General features: G+C 47.9%; 1 long non-coding RNA gene across 1 annotated transcript; it reads left to right on the forward strand.

The window, feature by feature from the left end:
* Positions 1-11,902: 11,902 nt before the first annotated feature.
* On the forward strand, positions 11,903-12,778 carry LOC306815363. The gene is made up of 3 exons (XR_013777390.1): positions 11,903-11,972; positions 12,544-12,579; positions 12,704-12,778. It is a non-coding gene; the product is annotated as an uncharacterized lncRNA (long non-coding RNA).
* Positions 12,779-16,062: the final 3,284 nt, after the last annotated feature.

Consider the following 16,062-nt stretch of genomic DNA (forward strand, 5'->3'; position numbering starts at 1 on the left):
GGCCTTATTCCAGTGTGCAATGCCTGGAATTGTCCCAATTTGGCCCAATTCAAGGTCAAGTTTTATTTCTAGATGCTGTTCTTAGACCTATATCCTTAATATTCTTACTCCCACCAAACATCTGGAGGATAATTCCATCTGCTTTGTTTAATCACTTCTTTCCCCATTTTGCTCGTAGGTACAATTTTTCTATTGACTAAAAAGCAACAATTTTGCTAATATAGTTACAATTTAACTAGCACGAAGATGTATAAGTCATAAATTATAATATTTCAGTCTCTGACAACAGGCTGGTTCCAGGGCCCAAATCCAACAAAGTGAGGTTTAACAAGACCAAGTGGCAGTCCTGCACTTTGGCAGCAAAAACCCCTGCAGTGCTACAGGCTGGAGACAGAGTGGCTGGACAGAGGCCAGGCAGAAAGGGACCTGAGGACACTGCTGGACAACAGGCTGGACATGAGCCAGCAGTGTGCCCAGGTGGCCAGGAAGGCCAATGGCACCTGGCCTGGATCAGGAATGGTGTGGCCAGCAGCAGCAGGGCAGTGATTCTTCCCCTGTTCTCAGCACTGGTTGGGCAGAACCTCGAGTGCTGTGTCCAGTTCTGGGCCCCCCAATTTAGGAAGGACATGGAGGCACTAGAGCGTGTCCAGTGAAGGGCAACAAGGCTGGTGAGGGGTCTGCAACACAAGTCCTGTGAGGAGTGGCTGAGGGAGCTGGGGATGTTTATCTTGGAGAAAAGTAGACTCAGGGGCGATCTTACAACTCTCTACAACTTCCTGAAATGTGGATGTGGTCAGGTGGGGTTGGTCTTTTTCACCAGGCAACAACTGACAGAAGGAGAGGACACAGTCTTAAGCTGTGTCAAGGGAGATATAGGGTGGATATTAGGAAAAAGTGTTTTACTAAAAGGGTGATAAATGCTGGAATGATCTGCCCAGGGGTTAGTGGAGCCACCATCCCTCCATGTTTTTATAAAAAGATGCGGCATGGGACTTGGTCGCATATGAAACTTTTAGGCAGGGGTTGGACTTGATGATCTTGACCTTCCAACCTCCTCATTCTGTGATTCTGTGAATTCTCAGAGTCTTTCAGCTGAATTCTTGGTCCCTGTCCTTTCCCTAGATCTCTTTTGCAGATGGAAGCTGCTGGTGCCGTTCTCACCTTTAATTCCTAATCTGAATGCAGACAGATGTTCCCAGTTGTGTAAGCAGGTGTTGCTCAATGTTTATGTGGAATTTTTGTATCCTCATGGCAAAAAGGAGACCTTTGTGGAACTGTGTAACCTCATGGAAACAGAAAGCCATTGAGACATTGGGGCTGGATGGTGCCAAGGAGATCATTGAGATACTGCAGACCCAAGGACACCATGGTGACACTATGGGCACTCATGGAGCCATGGGCATCGTGACACAGCAGGGCTTCATTGACCCAAGAAAGGAGTGAGCTGTGACTGTTCAAAACCTCATGGAACTAAGGGGCTATTGTGACACACTTCAGAGGCTTGTGGACCAATGGGACCACAGTGACACTGTGAGGCTCCATGGAACCAAGTGGCCATGGTGACACTGGAGCCTCATTGACCAATGGTGCATTGTGACACTGCAGGGCAGTATGGAATCATGGAGGCCACTGTGACATTACACAGTGTCATGGCAGCAAGGGGCCATTGTGACACTGTGGGGCCTTGTAGGAACAAGGGACAGTTGTGGTATCATGGAAATTGTGACAATTGTGGCACCATGGAACCAAGGAGACCATTGTGACACTACAGGACCCCATGGTACTAAGGAATCATGTAACACTGTGGGACACATGGAACTAAGGGGGTATTGTCACACTGTGGGGACTCATGGAATTGTAGAGACCTTTGTGGCACTGCAGGGCTTCATGGAATGAAAGGACAGTTGTGATACTGTGGGGTCTCATGGATCCAAGGTGAGCATTGTGACACTGAACGTAATGGAATTGTTGCAAATGATACAACTTTTAGGGTTTTTTTAAATGTAACTTAGTCAGGGGTTTGTTTGCCTTTGCCCAGGGGGTGGGCAGTTGAAGTTTCTCTTCAAAAGACTCTGTTCACCAAGGTTGGGTGAGGCCTGATGAGTTCAACATTTACAGACTGGGAGTAACCAGAAGATACACAGGAGGTAAACCAGCATTGACAAACATCACCTGCAGTGTGGTGGGAGACACCTGGTCTGGGAAAAGATTGGTAAGACAATCAAAGAATGAGGGCCTAATTCACATCAAAGGCAAAGGAATCAATAACCAACAGGAGATCAAATACTAAAAATTTTGATCAATTAATTTCTTCAATGTAACATGAATTTCTTTGGGGTTTGTCTGTTTAAATATGTGAAAAGCCTAGTAAAAAAACGTGTGATAGAATGATTTTCACTGCACAAAACAGGCACGTGTGGGCGGAATGATTTCTATTGCACATGCTGGCCACAATAACATCCTGGCCAGAATAAAATAATGACTAAATTCTCCAGCACTGAGTAGATGTTGGGGAGTTTCTGTTTTTCATACAGTTTCAGTGTCAGTCCCACTGAGGTTCATCACTGTTATGGGTTATGTTTTGACTAGCTCCTCTCCCTACCCCCCACCATGGAGCTGCCGGCCCCTCCCCCGGGCTGTTTTATCTAGCCAGGTGTTTTTCGGCTTTTGGGGCTTTTTGCCGCTGCTTTCGCTGCTCGCTGCTGCTGCTTTGGCCACTGCTTCTGCTGCGCCCCCCCTGCCCCCCTCCCCTCCGCTGCTTCAGCTGCTTTTCCCCCCCCCCCAGCTGCCTAAACTGCCCCTCTCCCTTTCCCCCCCCCATCCCTAAAATTTGCACCGGCTCCAAAGGAAACAAATCTGAACTTCGGAGACCACCTCTAGAAGTCTGCCAAAAAAGCTCTGCTGCCCTTCCTGGCAAAGATCTGCCAAGTTCATCTCAATCTAAGTCTGTGCTGGGAAGTGTTTCTTTTGTATTTTGTTAATAAAAAAGTTTTTTCCACTTTCCCCTGAAAAAAATTCTTTCCGAGCTTGGTAAAGGAAGAAATTGTAAAGGGGGGAGGAGACCCTTTAAAGGTTTTTTTCCTAAAATTTGTCCCAAACTTAGACAAATTAATTTGGTGGCCCGTACGGGGAAACCAGAAAAGTGGAAAAAACTTTATTCTAATAATATTTTGTTTGCAACTGTTGGTATTGGTATGTCTATTGAATCCAAAATGTCTTTTGTTGTGGGAGCCTGCCTGTATGGGTGGTTATTAAGTTTCTTTGAAGTGTTAATACCGTTGTGGTCGTTGGGCTTGTTTACATATCCAGAGATAGCTCCGGTGCTCTCTTTAATACGAAGTTTTTGTATTAAAGGGGTATTAACCAAAATACTCATCGGGCTAGGCTTGGTGATAATGGCATATAAGAAATTTATAAGAATGTTAGAATCGGCTTCAGGAATATATAAATCATGGCTTGTGTTATTTCTTAGAAGAGAAGCAGGAAAAGAGGATTTTCTGCCTTTATTTCCTTTCCTCTCCTCTGAATTAGTTACATCTGTATTATAAAATATTCAGACCTCCCTGAATATTAAGGACATTATCTTTTTGGCAGTTAATTTGTTAAGTCTTTGTTGCACCATTTGCAGTTTATACAAAATTAAGGCCGAGATTTCTAAAGGGGCTGGGAGGACTCCTGATTTGGGAGTCAAGCTGGGCAGGAGGAATCTTGAGTGGAATGGCAAATGGGAGAAAATGGGCCAGATTTTAAAGGAGTTTTCTGACCCCATAATTTGGGAATTCCCATCAGAACAAATTCAAAATCCAATTGAGGTTGCAAGGTACTTAAAGGGGAAGTGTCAGGATGGTTCTAAAGAGAAAAGAATTATTGCAGTGAGCTGGGCCCTGGCACATGCATATCGTACCCTGCTAGGCACGATAAAGCAAGAGACAAAAGAGAGGGAACAGGGAAATAAATTATCCCCTATCCCAGTGACTCAAGTTGCAGCCAACCCCCTAGGCCAAAACCCAGCAGCTAAACTGGAGAAAAAGCCCCAACCAATGGCTGTGGCTACTAGTACGAGAAGTGGGAAATGCACCAAGAAGATAGATAGACTAGTGGAAGATGATGATGATGATGATGCTAGAAAGGGACCTTCAACACCTCCTGATGTAAAATCAGGAGTTAAAACAACTAATGGAAGAGCAGAGACTAATAATAAATCACTTTCCCTAAAAGATCTTCGTGGTTTAAGAAAAGATTACACCAGGAGACCTGATGAATCTATTATTAGCTGGCTGGTTCGTCTCTAGGATGCAGCAGGGGAGGCCACAGTTTTGGATGGCTCTAAGGCGAGACATTTGGGGTCTCTGTCTCATGATCCTGTTATCGACCAAGGTGTGATGAGGGGAGCTAACCCTCAAAGCCTTTGGGCACGGGTCCTGGATAGCGTGGCACAAAGATATCTCTGTGCAAATGACTTATATGTGCAGCAGACCCGATAGAAAACCATAAAGCAGGGAGTCCAACGCCTCAGAGAAATGGCAGTAGCAAAAATTATTTTTTCGGATAACGTAACAACTAAAAATCCAGACCTGGTACCATGCACACCGGTGATGTGGAGAAAACTTGTGCGGCTTGGGCCACCTGAATATGCGTCTACCCTAGCAATAATGAAGAGAGATGAGGTGTATGAGACAGTACTCGATATGGCAAAGAAGCTTCGTGCATATGCGAATGCAGTACACGGCCCGACTCATGCTAAAATTGCAGCTGTGGAAACACGCTTGCGAGACTTAGAAGATAAAATAGAGAAAAATCATCGGAAACTCAGGGAGGAAATTAAAGAGGACCTCCTCCAAATTTCAGCTGTACAGATTAGAGACCCTGGTACCCAACGCAGACGTTCCCCCAGTTGGGAGAGGAGGTACACTCCCCGAGCTAAATTGTAGTTTTTCTTGCGAAATTCTAGAGAAAACATGAGAAGATGGGATGGGAAACCTACGGCTGCTCTGGCAAAACGAGTGCGAGATTTGAAGGAAGGAAAAATTGAAAGAGGAAGTTCCACCAGAAAAAAAGCCGCTCCTGTCTCTCACAGCCAAAGTGCTGAACGTGATACTGATAATGACATGTCTGATCCTCTTGAGGGAACTTCTAAGATGTATGCCCCAAAAAAGAAGGAAAAACAGGCTTAGAGGGGCCCTGCCTCTAGCCAGGGTGAGGCGAGGGAAAATCGTGTTTTTTAGACTGTGTAGATTCAATAGCCTGGCACTTCAAAACCACGAAAATATAAAGCTTTAGTAGATACAAGTGCACAGTGTACGATACTTCCATCAAGACACATGGGAGCAAAATCTGTTTCAATTGCTAGTGTGACAGGTGGATCGCAGGACTTCACCCTGGTGGAAGCGGAAGTGAGTTTAACTAGAAAAGATTGGAAGAAACATCTTATTGTAACTGGTCCAGAGGCCCCATGTATTTTGGGCATAGACTACCTTCAGAGTGAGTATTTTAAAAACCCAAAAGGACTAAGATGGGCATTTGAAATTGCAACTGTAATGGCAAAGCATATTCGACAATTGAACACCTTGCCTGGACTATCTGAGAATCCAATTACAGTAAAACTTCTGCAGGGAGAAGAACAACGAGTACCAATTGCCACTTCAATAGTGCACCGCTGGCAGTACAAAACAACTCAAGATGCTGTAATTCCTATTCATAAAATGATCCAAAAGCTAAAGAGCCAAGGAGTGGTTAGTAAAACCCACTCACCCTTCAACAGCCCCATTTGGCCTGTGCGTAAATGTGATGGGGAATGGAGACTGACTATAAACTATCGAGCATTGAATAAAGTGACTCCACCGCTAAGCGCTACCGTGCCGGACATGCTAGAACTCCAGTACGAGCTAAAGTCCAAAGCAGCAAAGTGATATGCCACCATTGACATAGCAAATGCATTTTTCTCCATTCCTTTGGCATCAAAGTGCAGGCCTCAGTTTGCTTTCACCTAGAAGGGCGTGCAGTACACCTAGAACCGACTACCCCAGGGGTAGAAGCACAGTCCTACCATCTGTCATAGACTGATCCAGACTGCACTAAAAAAAAGTAAAGCTCCGGAACATCTACAATATATTGATGATATCATCGTATGGGGAAACACAGCAGCAAAAGTGTTTAAGAAAGGAGAAAAAATTATTCAAATTCTCCTAGAAGCCGGCTTCGCCATCAAGAAAAGTAAAGTTAAAGGACCTGCTCGGGAAATTCAGTTCCTGGGAGTAAATTGGCAAAATAGACGGCGTCAGATTCCTACTAATGTTATTAACAAGATTACAGCTATGTCCCCACCTACTAACAAAAAAGAAACACAAGCTTTTCTAAGTGCCATCGGTTTTTAGAAAATGCACATTCCTAAGTACAGCCAGATTGTGAGCCCTCTTTACCTTATTACCCGCAAAAAAAACAATTTCCACTGCGGCCCTGAACAGCAGCAAGCCTTTGCTCAAATTAAACAGGAGATTGCCCATGCAGTAGCCCTTAGCCCAGTTAAAAGGGGACCAAATGTAAAGAACATACTTTACTCAGCAGCTAAGAGCCATAGTTTGTCTTAGAGCCTGTGGCAAAAAGTGCCTAGTGAGACCCGAGGCCGACCCCTGGGATTCTGGAGCAGAAGCTACAAAGGGTCCGAAGCCAACTACACTCCCACAAAAAAGGAAATCTTAGCTGCCTATAAAAAAGTTCAAGCTGCTTCAAAGGTAATTGGCACAAAAGCACAACTTCTCCTGGCACCTCGACTGCCAGTGCTGGAGTGGATGTTCAAAAGAAAAGTTCCCTCTACTCACCACGCCACCGATGCCACATAAAGCAAGTAAATTGCCCTCATCACGCAGCGCGCCCGTATTGGTAACCCAAATCGCCCTGGAATTTTGAAGATAATCACAAACTAGCCAAAAAGTGAAAATTTTGGTCTTGCTGACGAAGAGGAGCAGAAGCAAGTGACCCAACCTAAAAAAGCTCCACCGTACAACCAGCTGCCATCAAATGAAACACGCTATGCCCTTTTCACCGACGGTTCCTGCCGCATTGTGGGGATGAACCAAAAGTAAAAAGCTGCCGTATGGAGCCCCATACGACAAGTTGCACAAGCTACCGAAGGAGAAGGTGGATCGAGTCAACTTGCTAAACTCAAAGCTGTTCAGCTAGCCTTAGACATTGCTAAGAAAAAAAAATGGCCAAAGCTCTACCTTTACACTAATTCGTGAATAGTAGCCAATGCTCTGTGGAGTTGGCTAAAAAGGTAAAAAAAGGCTAACTAGCAACGTAGAAGAAAACCAATCTGGGCTGCTGATGAGTGGAAAAACATTGCCACTCAAGTAGAAAAGCTCCCCGTAAAAGTCCGTCATGTAGATGCCCATGTTCCCAAAAGTCAAGCTAATAAAGAACACAGGCACAACGAGCAAGTAAATCAAGCTGCACAAATAGAAGTCTCAAAAATAGACTTAAATTGAGAACATAAGAAAAAGTTGTTCCTGGCTCAATGGGCCCATGATGCCTCAAGCCATCAGGGTAGGGATGCCACCTATAAGTAGGCACGAGACCGAGGGGTGGATCTAACCATAAACAGCATTACCCAAGTCATTCATAACTGTGACACTTGCGCTGCCATCAAGCAAGCCAAGCGGGTAAAACCCCTCTAGTATAGTAAACAGTAGTCCAAATACAAGTATAGGGAGGCCTGGCAAATTAATTACATCACACTGCCTCAAACCCGCCAGGGAAAATGTTATGTGCTAACCATAGTAAAAGCCACCACCGGATGGTTAGAGACCTACCCTGTGTCCCATGCCACTGCTCGGAACACCATCCTGAGCCTAGAAAAGCAAGTCCTTTAGAAGCATGGTACGCCTAAAAAAATTAAGTCAAACAATAAAACTCATTTCAAAAATAAGCTTGTCAACACCTGGGCTAAGAAACATGGTATTAAGTAGGTGTACCATATCCCTTACCATGCACCAGCTGCAGGTAAAGTAGAAAAGTACAATAAATTATTGAAAACTACATTAAAAGCATTAAGTGGGAGATCTCTAAAAAACTGGGAGCAGCACCTGGCAAAAGCCACTTAGTTAGTTAACACTCAAAGTTCCACCAACCGAGCAGGTCCCGCCCAGTCTAAAAGCCTTAATGTAATAAATAGAAATAAAGTCCCAGTAGCCCATGTTAGAAAGTTACTAAAAAAGACAGTATGAATTCATCCTGCCTCAAGTACAGGCAAACCCATTCGTGAGATTGCCTTTGCTCAAAGACCAGGATGTACTTAGTAAATTATGCAAAAAAATAAAACAACCTGCTGTGTACCTCAAGGAAATCTAATTATAAGATAAAGTTGTACACAAATATTATTGTTAAGTGCCACTACCATTGTATGCCAAATTTTATGCATAGAAAAAAATGTGTAAGTAACAAAAGCCTAAGCAAGTAAAAAGAAAGAAATGTGTAAGTGTTGAAAGTTTTAAGCAAGTCAAAAAAAGTTTGTGCCTAGTAAGTGTGTATCCCAATCGTGTGTCAATGATCACAATATGGGATAAGGGGTAGAATGTTATGAGTTATGTTTTGACTAGCTCCTCTCCCTACCCCCCACCATGGAGCTGCCGGCCCCTCCCCCGAGCTGTTTTATCTAGCCAAGTGTTTTTCGGCTTTTGGGGCTTTTTGCCGCTGCTTTCACTGCTCGCTGCTGCTGCTTTGGCCGCTGCTTCTGCTGCGCCCCCCCTGCCCCCCTCCCCTCCGCTGCTTCGGCTGCTTTTCCCCCCCCCAGCTGCCTAAACTGCCCCTCTCCCTTTTCCCCCCCATCCCTAAAATTTGCACCGGCTCCAAAGGAAACAAATCTGAACTTCGGAGACCACCTCTAGAAGTCTGCCAAAAAAGCTCTGCTGCCCTTCCTGGCAAAAATCTGCCAAGTTCATCTCAATCTAAGTCTGTGCTAGGAAGTGTTTCTTTTGTATTTTGTTAATAAAAAAGTTTTTTCCACTTTCCCCTGAAAAAAATTCTTTCCAAGCTTGGTAAAAGAAGAAATTGTAAAGGGGGAAGGAAACCCTTTAAAAGTTTTTTTCCTAAAATTTGTCCCAAACTTAGACAATCACCAACAGAAATTCTTCCTGAACTCCTTGGAGGAGATAATTGGTGGTCCTGGTTGCACAAAGCTCTCAGAGCAAAAGCAAAACCCAAAGTTCTCTGAAAAATCTGCAATCCCTGGGAACATGAAGGAGCCGCCAAGGGCCATTCCTGACCAAGGCTCCCCAGAGACTGGTCCCAGCAGATCCCTGAGGCCAGTGGAATGTGGGGGATGCTGAAGGCAGCACAAGGGGTAACACTGCCCAGCCTTGCTCAGGACAAGGTGTCTCCTCACAGCCCTTGGTGGCACAGACCCTGATGTGCCCCAGGACACCAAGACTTGGCTTCTCCTGGGCACTGCCAGCCCTGCCAGGGCCCTTGGCCATGTCCAGCACAGCTTGTCCTGTGCTGTCCCACAGCTGCTGCTGTGTCCCTGCAGGCTGCACACTCCCATCTCACTGCCTCTGGATCTGCCCTGCCACTGCCATCCCTGCCCTGACCTCTGCCACTCTCACCCTCTGTTCCCTGAGACACACACACATGCACTGAGCTCATCCTCCTCCTCCTAGGTGCTTCTCCTGCCACAGCCCTGCCCTGGGAGGGTTCATTGCTCACAGGAGCTGCTGTGTTTGTACTGGTGCATTTTATAGCTCTGCTTCTGCCTGTCTCTCAATTCTGTCTTCAAAGAGCTCTCCAAGGAATAGATTAATTGAATTGTGGAATAACAGAGGTGGGAAGAGTCTCCTGAGCCCCCTTGGCCTGGGTGTGGCTGGGATGAAGTTCCCTTTGCCCAGAGTAGCCCCTGTCCTGCTGTGCTTGGCTCCTGTGGCTGGAGTGGGTTTGGTCCTAGCCCAAGGCTTTGGCTGCTCCTGAGCAGGGCTGGCCCCACGTGAGGCATCTCTGCAACCCCTAAACCAATGGGCTGGGAGGGGGCACGTGTTCTTGGGGACAGAGGGATGGGACAGCTGGGCTGGACTGACCCAAGGGATCTTCAATTCCATGGGATGTCCTGATAAGCAGGGACATGATGGGGACAAGAGGGTCTCTTGACTTTCTGTATTAATATATTTGTCTTTCAGAGCAACCATTATGTGTGGTAAATTCTTGTCTCTCCATGGTTTTTCCTGTCTTCTATATTTGGCCCTTGCTTTTTAATCCCCCAAATATTAATCTCTCTTTATGGTGACCCACAACTGTTCACCTTATTTTCTCCTGTACTCTGTGTAAGGAGGGACAGTGACAGAGACACTCTGTTGTCACTGGATGCCCAGAGGGGTTTAACCACAGCCACCTTGCTCAACTCTGCTCTTAGGGGCACAGCCAGAAATGTCAGGGCTCTGTCAGGTGTCCACCCCTGAGCTGGGCTCGTGCCCTGCTCATAGCCCCAGGGGTGTCCAGGGACACGAGTCCTTCCCTGGCACACACATAGAGACAGTTCATTGCAGCATGGCAAGGGCTCCCTGGGCTCTGCTGCCACTGCCAGAGCCTGGAAGGGACCTCAGCCCTGTGGGTGTCACCCTGCCCTGCCCCTGCCCGAGGTGCCCCAGGGCCAGAGGGATGGACACAGGGAGCTCTCAGGAGCCACTTCTCAGTGGATTTTCACCTCTCAGATGCCCAAGATGTCTGAATGTCCTCCTGCTGCCTCAGGCTCTGGGTAAACAGGGCTTATCAGAGATGCTGGCCAGGGACCAACACCCTTCCCCTGCATGGGCACCTCTGTTTGCCCAATTTGATCCCAGTGGCTGCTCTAGGAGAAGTGCCCACTTCCCCATGTCCTTTGGGATGGGCACATCCTGCTCAGGGCCACTGCTGGCCTTGGTTCAGGGCATTGCAGAGACCCTGTGTGGGAACAAGGGCCTTGGGGAGCTGTGGGCAAGTCCCAGCCAGGGACAGTGCTAGAGCGGGAGCCTTATTGGGGATGGGGTCCCTGGCAGCCCCCGTGTGTGGCAGCTGTGCAGAGCAGGGCCCAGGTGCTCTGGGAGGGTTTATTGGCTGCGGGTGTGACAGGATGAGGGTCAGCCTCAGGTCATGGGATATTCCCACCTGGACTCCACCCTGGGGCTGAAGATGGGACCAGTTTGGGCCATGCAGGGAAAGGGAGATAATGGGGTGGTCTGAATGTGGGAAGTGCCACACCTGAGCAATTCCCCAAGCCTCAGCCTTGCCTTCAGGTGGTCATCATTTCCCAGTTCTCCCCAGTGTCTCCAGTGTCTGGAGATCTAAATCACTTTGATGTTTCCCAGGTTCATGACACCCCTGTCCTATCATGTCTCAGTTTTCCAAGATTCTGGAGTCTTGATGTCCCAAATAAGAGGGATCAGTCCATCTGCTTTTTGCCCATGGGGCAGGAGGAAGAACAGAGCCAATTCTGCTCAGACAGTCTGGGTGAGTGGCTGGTGTCAGCTCTGGGATGTCTTGAATGAAAAACCCTTGGAGAGGAGGGGTACCAGGAGATGGGGGGTGTTGCCCAAGGGGGCTGTTAGAGGATGGATTGTGTTGGAGTGGGGATTGTCCCCACAGGGTCCCCAGCAACCTTTGGATCCCTGCCTGCCTCCCTTGGTCCCCCGGGTGCCTGGTCCCCTCCAGGGACAGCTGCCCCGTGCAGGAAGCTGGGGGTATGCAGGGAGGGGGCTGGATCTGTGCCACGGATGAGATGGATTCTGTGCCAGGGCCAGGCTTGTGGCCAGGGCTGGAGGCTGTGCCAAGCCGGGCTTTGGCCTGGGGGCTGTCAGGGAGGGTGGAGGGAGGAGTCCTGGCAGGGATAAATGCGCTCCTGCCCTGCTTCAGCCTCAGCCAGCACTGTCCATAGGAAGAGAATGATGAAGGTGGCTGTGCTCAGCGTGGCCCTGCTCTTCTCCATCCTGCTGTGCCCCCCGGCACAGGCCAAGGTGAGGCACCAGCCAAACGCTGTCCCCACACCCTGCCCTTGGTCGCCTCCCATCCCACGCCCTGAGTCCCTTCAGAAATTCCTTCCCTGCTCCCTCCTCTGTGTCCTCTCCAGGGTCCCCAAATGCCTCCCACTGACCATGCCCAAGGTCTTTCCTTCCATGTGCCCCCTCAATCCTTTGCCTTCTTCCTGACCACTGCAGCAGGATCCCCTTCAACAATTCTCTGACTCACCCCCCTTCCCAAATCCTCTCTGGGTCCTGCCTCTTTTGTCCCCACTCATCCTCGTTATTCTGTCCCCAGCCAGCCCCTTCTTTGTACCCCATGTCCCTACCCTGCAATTTCTTTCTCCTCCCCTTTACCTTACACCGAGCCCCTTTCCAGCCCCAGCCCTGTCCCTTGGGCCCTCCATTGACCCCAGTTCAATGTCTTTGGGTCTCTCCCCACCTCAAAAAGATCTTCTTGGAGGCCCTGAAATCCCACCCCATCGTCCCCACCCTGCTCCATGCACCCCTGTGCCCCCACAGCCACACAGGGTCCAATCCAGACTAAACTTTTGTTCTCCTTTCCCAGGCGCTCCTGGAAGGAACCCAAGATGATCTGAGGGAGGTGAGTGGTGTGCTGGGATTGGAGGGCATCCCCTCTGGGAATTTGGGAGTAGCTGTGTCCTCCTATCCCTTGCTGGCACAGGGGCCTTCCCAGTGCCCAGCGAAGTGTCCTGTTCTCTCTGCAGATTGATTTAGACAATGTTGTGAACCTGGAGACGCCTCTGGTGTGTACCACGAGTTCTGCCCATGTCAGACCCTCCCCTTGCACGGCCAGCACACCCCAGACCATCCCAATTTGTCCCAGCACAGCCCATTGCACCCCTTCTGACACCCTAGACAACTCCCCTTCCCCATAGATCCTCCCCAGAGAACCTATTTCCCAGGCCCCATTGTATTCCCAGCCCTGTCCCCCCAGCACCCCCTGGGGGCTTCTGGGCAGGAGCACAGCAGCTCCTGCCCCCCATTGCTCCCTGCAGAACCCCTTTCCCCAAGGACCCCGTGCTTTTCCCCACATTCCAGTGCAGACCAGTGCCCCCAGTGTGTCTCTAATGCTGTGTTTGTCCCCAGCCCCCAGTTGTTGAAAAGCTGGACGCTGTTCTGCGGCAGAAGCGCCTGACTGCCTCACTGGGTGCCTAGATGAGCCGTGCCTAAAGCGAGAGGGGTGGGGACAGGGCCCCTCTCCTATGCCAGTGGGCACCAGAGGTCACTTTCTGGGTTTGGATTTTTAGGATTGAACGTTGTGGGGACACCGATGTCCTGATTCCCACTGGCGGCATGAGGAGATGATCATCTCTGGAGGAACCCTCTGAACCCTTTGAGCCCTGGGCCATTTCCCCTGAAAAATCCATAAACCCTTTGAGCAAAGCTTTGCTCTGTGTCCGTGTTTATTTTATAAAGAAAAATGCCCCAAATCTCCAAGAGGTTTCCCTCAGAGGTGTTGTCTTGTTCCTGTGTCCATCTGCACATCCCATCACTCTATCACTGTCACCTCCACACATCTCTGACCCTGCTGGCACCTCCCACATTGGCACTGAAATCCTCACTCCCCCTCCAAGGCACCAGGAATGACCATAGTGGGGAGCTCAGGATAGGAGCACACAGGCCAGAGATGAATAAGGAGCACCTGGCAGAAGCAGGGAGAATCCTCCATTCCAGGGTGTTTTGGGGTGCTGTGGGAGCCCAGGGCATACCCCTGGCCTCTTTGGGGGTCTCAAAATCCCCTGTTAAGGGTCTCAAAGACCTCTGAGTGAGACCCTGGTGTCTCCGGTGCTGAATTCTAACACCTGGGGGAAATTACCAACACAGAGAGAATGGAAACAGGTCACCAAAATTAGTAAAGTGTAAATTAGACTTTTAGAACATAGATAAATAGGTTTTTTGGAATGTTTATGATAAGGGACACATGGCCAAGATGGAAAATTTGATGGGTGGACACCTTTTCCTCCTTCTTCTCCATGTCATCCATGTTGGGTGACATGTTGGCACTTTTAGATTGGATGGGGTCAGGGCTGGACTATTTAATAAAACTGTATTGTATTGGGAAAATTTTGTAAACATGTAATACGTAGTACCAACTATATAAGATAAGCCCTGCCTTCACCAGGCAGATTCCACCATGGATGCCAGGCTGAGCAGACCGCTGCTGGCCAGGCAAAAAGTCCCTGACATAAGATATAATAAACAATCCTTGGAACAAGAGAAAACCGTCTCTGGCAATCTCTCTTCAGCTGCTTCAGAGAAAATCAGAGTTTGAACCACCTTCATGTCCCTCTGGGGTGATCTTGGGGCAAAGGAGAAACCTTAGACTGGGACATTTGGCGTCCCTGGGTGGGCATTGACATCTGGCATCTCTGGGTGGTCAGTTTCAGCTTGCAAAGGTGGCTGCGGACCCGTGGACCCTGACACTTGGCATCCCTCTGGATCGGCCTTGCAACCTACAAAGGCAGGTACAGACCCTCAGAAGGGCAAGCTCAAGAAGACGCACAGAGGTGGAGACCCCCCTTCCCCAGGCAGAGACATTTGGCACGGACCCTGGTGGATCCTTGTAGCCTGCAAAGGCAGGTACAGACCCATAGAAGAACAAGCTTCAGAAAAGGGATGCTGTTGAAGAGGATTGCGGAGGAGATTTCTGACCCTCTGCCAAGAAAAGCCGAGCTCCAGACGCAAGTCAGAGAGGAGGTGTCCCGGGAAGCCTCACTTCTGTGCACTGCTTGTCGGTTTCAGGAAACTCCAAATCTATTTTGGACAAATTTCTCTTGGGTAAGATGTTTCAGAGTCAGATACATCATAGGATTCCCAACTAGCCATGAGTTGGGGGAGGGACGTTTTCACCCCTTCAAAAACCCTGACCCCAGAAGGCGGGAGGGCACTACAGATGACTCCCCGGGCTGTGGGGGATAGAGGGGAAGGTGGCGGGACCGCAAAAAAAGCGGGGAAAAAGTGCGGGTTCGGTGCGTTTAGCTGCAGGGATGTCCAGGGAGGGGCAACCTGCGGCAGTGCCGGGACACAGGAAAGCGAGAAGTGCGAAAAGGCACAGACAGATCTGTCTCCAGCTGTCAGGAATGCTGAGGGAGGAGATGAATGCCTTATTTCAGGGAAACCTGAGATATCCACATTAGAACTGGCAGATTCTAATGGAGAGAGAAATTTATACTTTGTAAAGTCAAAGAAGGAAAAAATTAACAACGTCTAAGCAATTGCAGGCAGCTGCTCAGACAGAGTCGGACAGAGAAAACCCTGGCGCAGCAGCGTGAGGTCACCAGCCTGGGGCTCACGGAGGGAGGGGAGGTGCAGCCGCCCTATTCCCAGAGGCTCCAGCAGCACCTCCACTGCTCCCCCCTGCCATGCACAGACCCAGTGCTGCAGACAGGAGGAGGGATGAGGGATGGAGAGATGCCAAGAGCTGCTTTTTATCTATATTGTGGAGAAAAACAGAACAAGGGAACAGGATAACAGACTCAGTTTTATTTACAGTTCTTTTATGTTAAAATAAAGGTGTTTGTTTTGCATTGTTGTAAAAAAAAAAAAAAAAGATGCTGAAACTTTAAGAATGGTGAAGGTATTATATAGCATTAGGTATTTTAATAATTGAAGGTATAATAAGGTATTTTGAATTTTATTTTAATACATATCATCTATATTTAGTGATTTGTTATTGCTCAGATATGAGTGAACATTTATTTAAATGTCAACATTGAGTTTTAATTTTCCTATAGTTAATTGTTTTAGAGAAGCCAGTTTCTAAGTATTTGCAATACTGTCAATATAAATCAATAGATTTTGAGTTGGATTTTAAAATTTAAATTTAGTTTCTGTATTTCATTTTAAAAACACTGTAATAAGATTGTAGGAATTCTCTATTACAGAATGATTTTGTTTTCTGTTTCATTGTTTAATCTGAAATTTTTCAATATTTTAAGTAAGTTTTGGAAAGCTTTCAGACGTGTCATTGAATCAAACGTATGAAGATAATCAGCTAAGTTGTTAACTTAATGTTTTTTTGTTTTCTTTTTATTAATTCTCTCTTTTATATTGGCAGATCTTT

Source organism: Erithacus rubecula (genome assembly GCF_903797595.1).
Source record: "Erithacus rubecula genome assembly, contig: scaffold_427_arrow_ctg1, whole genome shotgun sequence".
NCBI lineage: Eukaryota > Metazoa > Chordata > Aves > Passeriformes > Muscicapidae > Erithacus > Erithacus rubecula.